This window comes from Mytilus californianus, unplaced genomic scaffold, assembly GCF_021869535.1.
Source record: "Mytilus californianus isolate M0D057914Y unplaced genomic scaffold, xbMytCali1.0.p SCAF_2, whole genome shotgun sequence".
Lineage (NCBI taxonomy): Eukaryota > Metazoa > Mollusca > Bivalvia > Mytilida > Mytilidae > Mytilus > Mytilus californianus.
In genome coordinates, this window is record NW_026262668.1 from 92,023,855 (window position 1) to 92,034,647 (window position 10,793).

Below are 10,793 nucleotides of genomic sequence, written 5' to 3' on the forward strand. Positions count from 1 at the left end.
GAATTTTAGACATTTTCTCAAAATTTCGGTTTCTTTGACATTTCTATCTTTTGGATAGACATACCCAACTTTTTTGTTTCAAAAGATAAACACAAGCGCGTTTTTGTAAAACCATTTGGAAAATCTTCTTTACATAAGTATACTCTGAATTTGTGTAACAATTCTTTGAATATAATTCATTTTTATTAAAGTTTCATGATTTTAGAAAAAAACCCGGCATTTTTTGTTGTACATATTTATCTAATTTAAAAAAATTCATGGGTGATGTTTTCATAAAAATGGGTACAAATAATCTTCATACATAATCAAACCAAATGTCATTTTAAAAAAGATGGGTTGTACTCGTTTTCAAGCTAAAGATTAAAATCAGTCGAAAAATGGATCTTTTCCCGATATGTCACAGTTTGACGTCGCGAAAAATAACATTTTACGTTATCAACGTCATTATCTCCCCTGTAACTGTATCGTATGCCCTTTTAAAAAAAACAATAATCCGTGTCAGTTTTCATTATTGACATATTAGTTTGAAATAAACGTATGATGCAGATTTTTTTGCTCAATACACATATTTTTTGACTGACTTTCGTCAGGTCTGCTCGAGACAGAAAAAATGTCTGGGAAATAAAAAAAACTAAAACATTTAGGACATCTGTAACCAGTGCAACCAACTCGGTATAAGGTTAGTCCTATTCCATTTGACATCGGGGTTGTATTTCCTTTTTCTGTTTACTTTCTGATATTCTCTTTTTTCTTATTTTGCTATTTGCTATTTGTAATTTTTTATTTTGTATTTCTTGATTTTACTATCAATGTGCCGCCCGAGTTTCCCCCCAAAAATATGAAAATATCAGCAAAAAACGTTATAAACATACAATATTAGGTCAATGTCAGGAAAATATATATATTTTTTTTATGAGGCTTATAAACTAGGGAAAGGCGAGGCTTACTGTTTCGTGTCGAATACAAAAAAGTTGATATTTTTCTGACATTGACCTAGTATTGTTTCTATACTGCAGCTAAAAGCGGCTACAAAAAGTTATGCAAATGTTAAAACAAAAACTTGAACGATTTTTCATCCTTTAACGAACCCCAAATTGTGAAGAAAACTGACGTGACGTGAAATCGACATTGCAGGAAATATCCCTTTGTTACTATATTTGGTAGACAACAGTATAAATAGAATAAGAATGTGAAGTTGTAAATATATTTGTAATAGGATTAGGTCTAAAGCCCCCGTCACACTAGACCAAGACCATGAAGATCTCACTACGACCTAAAAAAAATAAGATCGCGGTGAGATCGTGGTATGGTCGGCTTGAAGTCAATATTTCATAGTTTTCACGGACATACCACAACCTTGCTATGATCCTGATAAGATCCTGCTACGATTCCGCTACGATAGTAACACGTTCTAGCTACGATCTTGTCACGTTTTTGCTACGTCTAATAAGACCTTACCACGACTAACACGATCTCTATACGCTTCTACCAAGACCTTCCCGATCTCAATACGAGTCTACTACGATCGAACCATGACTTCACTACGTTTCACGACGTTGTCACTACGCTCCTGAATATGGCTTCATTAAATAATCTCTCAAACCATGTGCGTCGTCACCCAAGATGAAGTATGGCATGTTCAGGTCGTCATTAGGTAAGGGATCTGACTCTGGAAATCCAATAGTCTTATCTTCCAAACACTCCTTTCATTCTGTCGCGTTGTAAATATGGGCGTCCGACATGGATCCATATCCTCCTACATCTATCAATAAGATGTGTAGTCTGCATCCACCAATGCAAGGAGCACTAAAAAACCTTTATAGTAATGAAACAAGGATCCGCTTTTAGGCGGCCTTCTAATAGTGCAACACAAGCGTGTGACACGTTCCATCTTCTCTGAAAGTCTTCGGCAATAGATCGCCATTCATTTGGTTCTGTTGGACAAGATATGATTTCATCTTTATATTCCTGTACAATTGCTTGAGTTGTCAAACCTCAGGAATAAAAGTACTTAGAGTATAACTATTGCGCGCGACTCTGAAATCGTACTGAAGGGTTGAATACCTATCGTCAGAAGCTAAGTACCTTAAGGTATTAGCAACTTTCACACCGGGATCTAGTGCCTTTCTTAATCGGGTGTCTGTCTTTTGAATTCGAGGACTTACTCTGTTCAAAAGTTCATTAAACAATTCTGGAGGCATCCTTTAAAAATCAAAAAATGATTGCTGATCCTCCATCCTTATAAGCTAATTCTTTCATAAGTCGGTCGTTAAGCCCAAACTGGAGTCGTCTTTCAACAGAAAGCCAAGAGCGAATCAAACAGGACCTACTCTTGTCTAATATGTCTTCTCCTCCTTCTTATAACTAAAAGTGTAGCCTGGTCAGCCAAATCGATACAGTGCAGCTGAATTAAGTATTGTAGCAGTAGGTTTTGCGCATGCTTGTCCATAGTTGAACTATATGTAGAAGTTATTGTATACGTTTTTATATCAACAGAATGAGGTCGTACAATTATCGTGGCTAGGACGAAGTAGTATCGTAGTAAGGTCGTACTTAGGACGGCACGCGCGTAGTAGCAGCGTACTATTGTCTTCCTTATCGTAGTATAATCGTATCAATATCGTAGTAGAAGCGTAATAAAGACGTAGTGAAATCGGGATAGTCGCAGTGAAATCGTATTAAGGTCGCAGCGAAATCTTTTCTATTGGCTTCCCGATTGCACCACGATTTCCTATACGATGCGTCTACGCCCATCCCGATCTCACTACGTCCTTACTACTACCTTCCTACTCTTCTTCTACGACTTGTTTTGGCCACAATTGCACTACGAATGTTTTGAGCATGTTCAAGTTTGTCGTTTACCTCCACGATCATGAAGACCTTGGCACATTCTTACCACGACCACCACGATTTTACTACGACTTCCAAAATTTTTCATAATTTCTGAGGTCGTAGCAGGATCGTGTTCTAGTGTGATGGGGTATTAGATAGACTTTTCGTGGTCATATAAATGTACATAATCACCAATTATATTTATGCCAATATTTTATGGTAGTCTTTATCTTTATTTCTTTTTATAGACTTCCCCTATAGTAAAATAACCTTAAAATAACAGTTTTAAAATGTCAGCCTCGCAGTTTGCTCTGGCTCAGGTCACTTCAAGATTAATAAAAAAAATGCAGATGAATGTAAAATAAAGATGTCACATATATGTTAATGTAGCAGTGTCATTTCATGTATTGTTTATATCTTAATGTTTGTGTACTAAAATGAATTGTCTTTTTTGTTACTAGTATTTTGTTGTTGTTTTTTTTTTTGCATATTAACCGTCTGATGAGTCGAGCCCATTCCAACTGAGGTTTTATAATTTATGAGGACGAGGGTTGACCGATCACAGTCTAAAACCTAACCACTTTCTTTATGTGCCTATCTCTTGTTAGTAGCCTATAATCTAGTGGTTGTATTTGGTTGCTGTCTGCCGTAAAATTTTTTCTCGTAGTTATAAATCAGGTCGTTGTTTTTCTCCTTCTGATTTTGTCATCCCAAGTTCTTTTAAATCTCACTATACGGTCAGAGTTTTGCTGATTGTTGAAGACTATACTACACTGTGACCTGCTATGGTTCAAATGTTTGTCCTCTGGTCTTAATGAAAAGATGTCTCATTGTCAAACATACCACATCAACTTTTTTATAATAATACATGATTTTGCCAGACATCTTGGATACGGTGTTGTTTAAACTGTAAATGAGCTATTCATGTCTGCAAAACCCATATTATAAGGCCTTTTCAGAATTTTATTGGACCCGGGTGATTCAAAGCTTGAATATGTATAACATTGCCTACTGCTAATGTGCCATCTATATGTATTTTTTTTTATTATTGTTGGGTTGCTATTTTGTCCTTTCTCTTTTTATTTATACAAAGACATTATAGAACTACATGAGTAACTCAGTTTGTATTTTGAGGCAGTAACAAATGTTTTTTCTTCAGAAAGGTTTTCTAGTAAGATTTTTGATGAGTTGGAAGTGTCTCCAGGATTTGATAAAATCGTTGACGGGGGTAGAAACGATCACCAGGAACCCCCTAAAAAGACATCAGTTGGTACACAAACAGACCATAGAGACTATAACGATTTAACAGAACATTTGAAATCCAATTATCAAACAAAAATCGCTAAGATTAACAATGACATCAGACAGTTTAGGAAGCTGTTTACATCTAAGAGTAAGTTATTTATTCATAATTATGTGTAGAAAGAACCAACTATATGCTTCACTCTTCCAAATAAATCTTTTCTTAACATACAAACCAAGAAAAAATTTGACATTGGACATTTAGGGCGAGGACACGGATAAAATTTGACTTTATCAGTGTCTCCGATTTGCTCGTCATGTGGAACATTTTGGCGGCAGATTCATCTGCTGAAATTATAAAATGGTTAATTAGAGCTATAAATCTGTCGTCTCATGCTGATAAAGGGACAGATAATATTACTTAACAAACAGATTGGCAAAAATAAAAAAAACTGATTTTCATGTATCTTCTTATCCAAAGTTGTTGAAGGCGTCAAAATAGAATCAAATTCATAACAGTGTAGACGAGACCATTCGTAGGCGCGCTCAATTCTCCAATTGACTGGATCTGATCAGGTAACCGTTTGTCTGTTACGCCTACTTATAATAATACGATGGTTTTACAAGGGACATTTAAATGTACGGGGTCACCAAAGGTTCTCAATGCCCGAAAAAAGGTAAAAAATACTACAGGCGTATTAATTAACATTGAATATTTTGACATTCTTCACCGACAATCGATAATCAAATTATTTATCATACCGCACGTTCTTAAAAACATTAAAATAAAATTTTATTAGTTTCAAAAGTAGTAATGATTGTGTAAGCAATAATCTTTTTCGGACTTATAAGCGATTTTACAATTGTCACTTTCTAAAAGTACTGGCTCTTCGTATCTTTTAACTTTTATCTTGTCTAAAGTATTCATTTTTAGAACGAATGCATGATAACTTTGAATCGTGGTGCAATTAGAAAAAAAAAATGAAAAAATATATTTTCGTATTGTCTTTTCGTACTTGCAAAATATAGGACAGTAAAAAGCTACATGTATTTGGACCTAGCTTAATACAATTTGCATTTTCTTTAATGAAATAGTAATATTTAAATTACATATCTAAATATAATTAATTGTTGAATAAATTTATTTTCTGGAAAGCTAGAATTTAAAGTAGTTGGTCCAACGTTCTACTGACTGTCAGCAGTCGGACTAGATTATTCAGAATAATACATTATAGTTTGATGAATGGGAAACTGGAATCTTTCTACTAACCACTTTAATTGATGAAAACCCATGCTTGGTTGCAGAACCGTATTCCTGAATTCATGATTACGCTCATACCACTCATTTGTTCTGAGAGTGCGTTTTATTTTAATTTAATTTGATTCATGTGTGTGTGTGTGGGGGGGGGGGGGGCATAAGTTCGTTTCTTATGAACATACAGAAACAATATTTTTTAATCTCAGTAATTTCTTTTCATCCCTAATTCTAAATTGATATGAATTAGTTTTTTCACCTTTTTTCCCTCAATGATTGAGGACCGCTTAAAAAAGTATGTATCCCTCCGAAACATAAATACATTTAATCAGGACGGGTACACTATCATTCGTTGGGATACTAACGTTCCCGCTAATATAATGTTTGATCGCATAATAAGCATTATTTATTGACTTAGAGAATTGACCAATCCATTGAATGGGTTGCAATGCATGATGGACTTCTATGTACTTTATCGAGAACACGCGTGTTTTTCAGTGACCTACAACTAGTTTTTCTTCTTTTGTGTCTAATTTAAAAAAAAAAGCATAAGTTGTATGGTTAGATTTTATAAATAAAAAACGGAGAGCTGATGAACTGTAACACCTGATAAGTTGTAGTTTATGAGACAAACAAAACCCTGTAACAGTGTTACAACCTATGTGTTACAATTCATCTGTTTAGTATGAGGCTTTTGGTTAATTATTCTACTACCAAGATATCATGAACACATTATTTAATGCATGGATAGATTAAAAAAATGTAAGTACAATTCTTAATTAGATTGTTATTCAACTGCTGCAGTTAACAGATCGAGAAATTTACAGAGGCGGATTTAAGTTGGGGGGGGGGGGGGGGGGGGGTATGGAGCTTCATACGTGTTTAATGCATAGACTTTTTACATGTCCTCCTAACGTTGTCTAGTTTCCCCCCACCCCACCCCCTTTTCGTTTTAGAAATACTGGATCTGTAGATGATTTCCTTATACGGATATGCAATATTTAGCATTCTAAATCTAATGCTTCTGCCAATACATGTATCAGTGTTTGTTTACAAATAATGCATTTGTTTTTCTGGGCAATTGACCGACCAATCCACTGAATGAGTTGCAATGCATGATGGACTACTATGTGTTTACAATTGTTTATACTGACTGCTGTTTCTGGTGCATGGTCAATAAACACTAAACATAATGGTTTATATGACTATATATATCATTAACTCAATTCATATTTCATGTTTTTGAGTTTTGTGTGTGTGTGTATTGTCTATATTGCAATTGTTTAATATAAAAATCACTGTACTGATTATGCCCATAATGGGTCCTCTATTGGAAATAAAATTTATCTTATCTTATCTGTATTGAAATGTGAAACAAGTGATTATTTAAATCCCCACTGGAAGGCCTCTGACAGACTGAGTGAGCGTAAAATCATTGTTATTGATAGCCGATGACAAACAAGTTAAAGGTAAATGATTCGGTATTATTATTAACATAATCATTACGGTTGTCCACACTTATGGGACTACCTCTAAAGTAAAACTCGGCTGAGAACGTTTTCCAGATGTGGTCATAACTTTAGTGCTTCATATTGTTTGATATGGGCAACTTATTTAGTGGTTTACTTTAAAAATGCGAAAAAAAGTTGAACGCCATTAATTTTGGAAGGTTATTAACTAAAAGTTCAAGATCTAAAGATTTTTCACCTCACTGCACCTTGTTAGGTAAGGTAGAGATGAGGCCTGGAATATAGCTAAACATAGTTGTCATAACAGTAGGGTTTTGATTAAAATCGTTTCCCAAAAATCACCAGTAGCAGATAATAGGGAAATAAGTTTACAGAAAGATGTCAATAGTAACTAGTCCTTTATTATGGCAAGCCGTTCTCGTTAAAACAATGTTTAAACAATTTTTTCGAAAAACTTACACACTGAGAATAAAAAAAAAACACTCTGAGATTAAAAAACCTAAAAACACACACTGAGAATTGAAAATTACACACTGAGAATTGAAAATTACACAATGAGATTTCAAAAAGACACACTGAGATGAAATAAACTGAAAAGCACACACTGAGAATTTGAAATTACATACTGAGAATTCAAAATAACACACTGAGATTTGTGCGCACTTTTCATGTGCACATATCTAATTAGCATACTTAATCCGAATCTATTACAAGCTTAAAACAACTAGGGAACATAACTCGTTAGTCCTCAGTTTAATTTGGCGCTAAATGTTTTATAAAAAACATTAAAAATACAACGTATAGAAAAACTACGTTATTAAAGACCAATAGAACAAGAAAAATACCCACTAACTCTCATTACAAAATATAACCAAATGGTGAAAAACGTTATTAAAATTATAAGAAAACATTGAAACAATCTGCAAAAATACAAACAATGCAGTGAATTTTTTTCCCAAGTGCCTATTCAAGGTAATCTTTTATATTTTTGTTACGTATATATGCTGCGAAATCAGTAACAGTAGAAAGACTTTTGAAAAGGGACCATGCTTAAACAGTTTTAAGCAAAAAATCCCGATATATTGTTAGTAATAATCTGAATTATAGGCAACAAACTTACGAATATGAGTTAGCAAAAAAAGTTGTTAAGTCTTGAAAATTATTACGAATGTTGGTTGTAGGAACCGCATTTCATTATAATGACAAGAGTTCGGGAGATTAAGAAACTAATCTGTTGAATTATTCATCTCATGAATATTCATTAGTATTTTGCATATTAATCTCATTGTGTAATTAACAATTGTCAGTGTGTGTTTTTCAATTAATTTCATCTCAGTGTGTCTTTTTAAAATCTCAGTGTGTAATTTTAAATTCTCAGTGTGTGTTTTTCATTTTTTTAAATCTCAGTGTGTAATTTTAAGATTTCAGTGTGTAATTTCGATTTCTCAGTGTGTTATTTTAGGTTCTTAAATCTCAGTGTGATTTTTTTTAATTCTCAGTGTGTAATATGTTTCGAAAAAAAGGTTTAAACATAGTTTTGACGAGAACGGCTTGCCATACTTTATATCAATTTGTTCTGTTTGTTTTTACTTTTTTAGTCACCATTTTATAGGATTTTAGTCTTAAACATTAATTCTTCCTACGAGAAGAAATCCGACATGCATTAGGTGATACTCTTAAACACACCCCTTTATTAAGGGGAGACGGTAAGGGTATTCATTCTATCATTTTTATGACTTTCATATGTGTTGTAGATCGAAGTGAAAGCTTTGAAAAATCATGAAATAAAACATTGATAATTTCCGTGATGTTTTAGAGAAAGATGAGGTACAAAATTAAAAAAAAAGTAAGAGAAAAAATAGTAATGATGGATGAATGGCTTGATGTTCAACGTCCAGCGGGTAAACTTTCAACCTTAATCAGGACGAGTTATAACTATGAATCAATCTAATTACAAGACTAACCAACTGAGCAGGATTTTTTCCTACTAACTTACAAGGCAACAAATAGTAGGACGTCATCTACTACGACATGTATCATAATACCGCGCCAATAAGTCTCTTTGCTCATATATACTATATACAACGCCGGTGTATGGCAAAGAAACCACGAACGAACTCGTTGGTGGGTGTAGTTCATGAATAATGATGTAATGTGTTTATTTAAGAAATATCAATGAAGTGAGATGAAAATTGCATAGTGTATACATTCATTTTGACTTGTATGCTCATTGTGCAGTAGCTGACTTAATGGGTACATCGCAACTGCTTTGTCTTTTTCACATCGATATACAAGGAAAATCTTTTTTTCTTTTTAATACTAAGAATATTTATAAGCATTAAAACTTAACGTCCAGTTTGTTGAGCAATAACTCGATCTTGACAATACCCTCCCTGTTCACAATTTCGAGTGTTTTTTTTTTTAATTTATAATTTGAATTAACTGACCTTTATAGTATATACTTTTTTTGAATGCTAATTTATATTTTTGAATTTGATTTTTTACCATTGAATATAATTTCATTTCACGAATAATGTATGAACGTGGAGATTTACTAAATATCGTGAAGATGTTGTTGGGGCGCCAAAATTCAATGTCATCGGCATTTTTGGTTTATGTGAACTACAATGATATGTAGTTTTACTGAGACTATTTTGATGTGACAAGTGGCCACACGAAGTCTTGCTTTTCCTTTTCCTTGATATAGCTTAGCAATGAGTTTTTTTACGACTTTGAAATATATAAAGTAAATATAATGTATTGTTTGTATTTTTTAAACTATCGTTTCAGTTTCAAAAGTGAAAAATTCAACAAAAGAAGTTTCAAAGAAAATGTGTGACATTCAACTAAAAATTCCTGCCTTAACACAAGAAAATAAATTTCTATCAGATGAAAAGGATACGTTGCACGCAAAGATTGTGGAAGAGACCGCAGTGGAACAAGATATAAATGAGAAATTCTTTAGCTTGCATGCATATGTGCAATATCAGGGTCAGACAGCGCTAACAGAACCAGCGGAGATGATACACTAGTTTTGTTTGAGTTATTGCTCTTATGATGATCTATCTGTATCACAATTCGTAGAAAATATCCAGTGGAAGAGGATGCATGAAATCTTCATTTAAAAATAAGTTAGTTTTTACCGATGTTATAGGTCTCATTTCATGCCTTCGGAAACCTAACTAATTGTTCCAAACCTAATTCATCGTCTTGAAATTAGTACAGCTTATGAATAAAACATAGACAATGTAATCATCTTTCGGTAAACAATTATTCCTCTTTGAACAAATAAAATCATTACATGATAAAACGAGGAACGTTTTTCATGTTGATCGACATTATTAGTTTCGTTTCTAATGTTATTGAAGCATCTATTCATATAATTCCTGGATGATAATTTTTTTTTTGTTTCCAGATAAAAAGCTTAACAACTAAGAACAACTAACACTTATGCCTCGGTCACACGTACATTTATGCCTCGTTCACACGTACATTTATGCCTCGTTCACACGTACATTTATGCCTCGTTCACACGTACATTTATGCCTCGTTCACACGTACATCTAATTCGAATTGAATTCGCATCGAATGCGAATCGAATTCGCTAATCGCGTTCACACACTCTTCTTTTTTAATTCGAATTGATTCGAATTGGCTAAATCGCATTAGAAATGCGTTTTTGTTGATACGAATTAAAAGTTAACGCCGTTTGGACAGTAAAGCGAATTTGACGCGCATTTCAATTCGAATTAGAATTTACATTTGGACGTAAAACGTTTCGAATGCGAATTAAACTAATTCGAATTAGTTAATGCGAATCGAATTCGAATTACGTGTGAAAGCAGCATTAATTCGAATTGAATTCGAATCGAATGCGAATCGAATTCGCTAATCGCGTTCACACACTCTTCTTTTTTAATTCGAATTGATTCGAATTGGCTAAATCGCATTATCCAATTCGCATTAGAAATGCGTTTTAGTTAATACGAATTAAA

At 33.5% G+C, this 10,793-nt stretch overlaps 1 long non-coding RNA gene across 1 annotated transcript; it reads left to right on the forward strand.

Moving 5' to 3' along the window:
- Window positions 1–3,998: 3,998 nt before the first annotated feature.
- On the forward strand, window positions 3,999–10,136 carry LOC127728503 (uncharacterized). Its single transcript, XR_007994150.1, has 2 exons — window positions 3,999–4,225; window positions 9,589–10,136. It is a non-coding gene; the product is annotated as an uncharacterized LOC127728503 (long non-coding RNA).
- The last annotated feature ends 657 nt before the right edge of the window (window positions 10,137–10,793 follow it).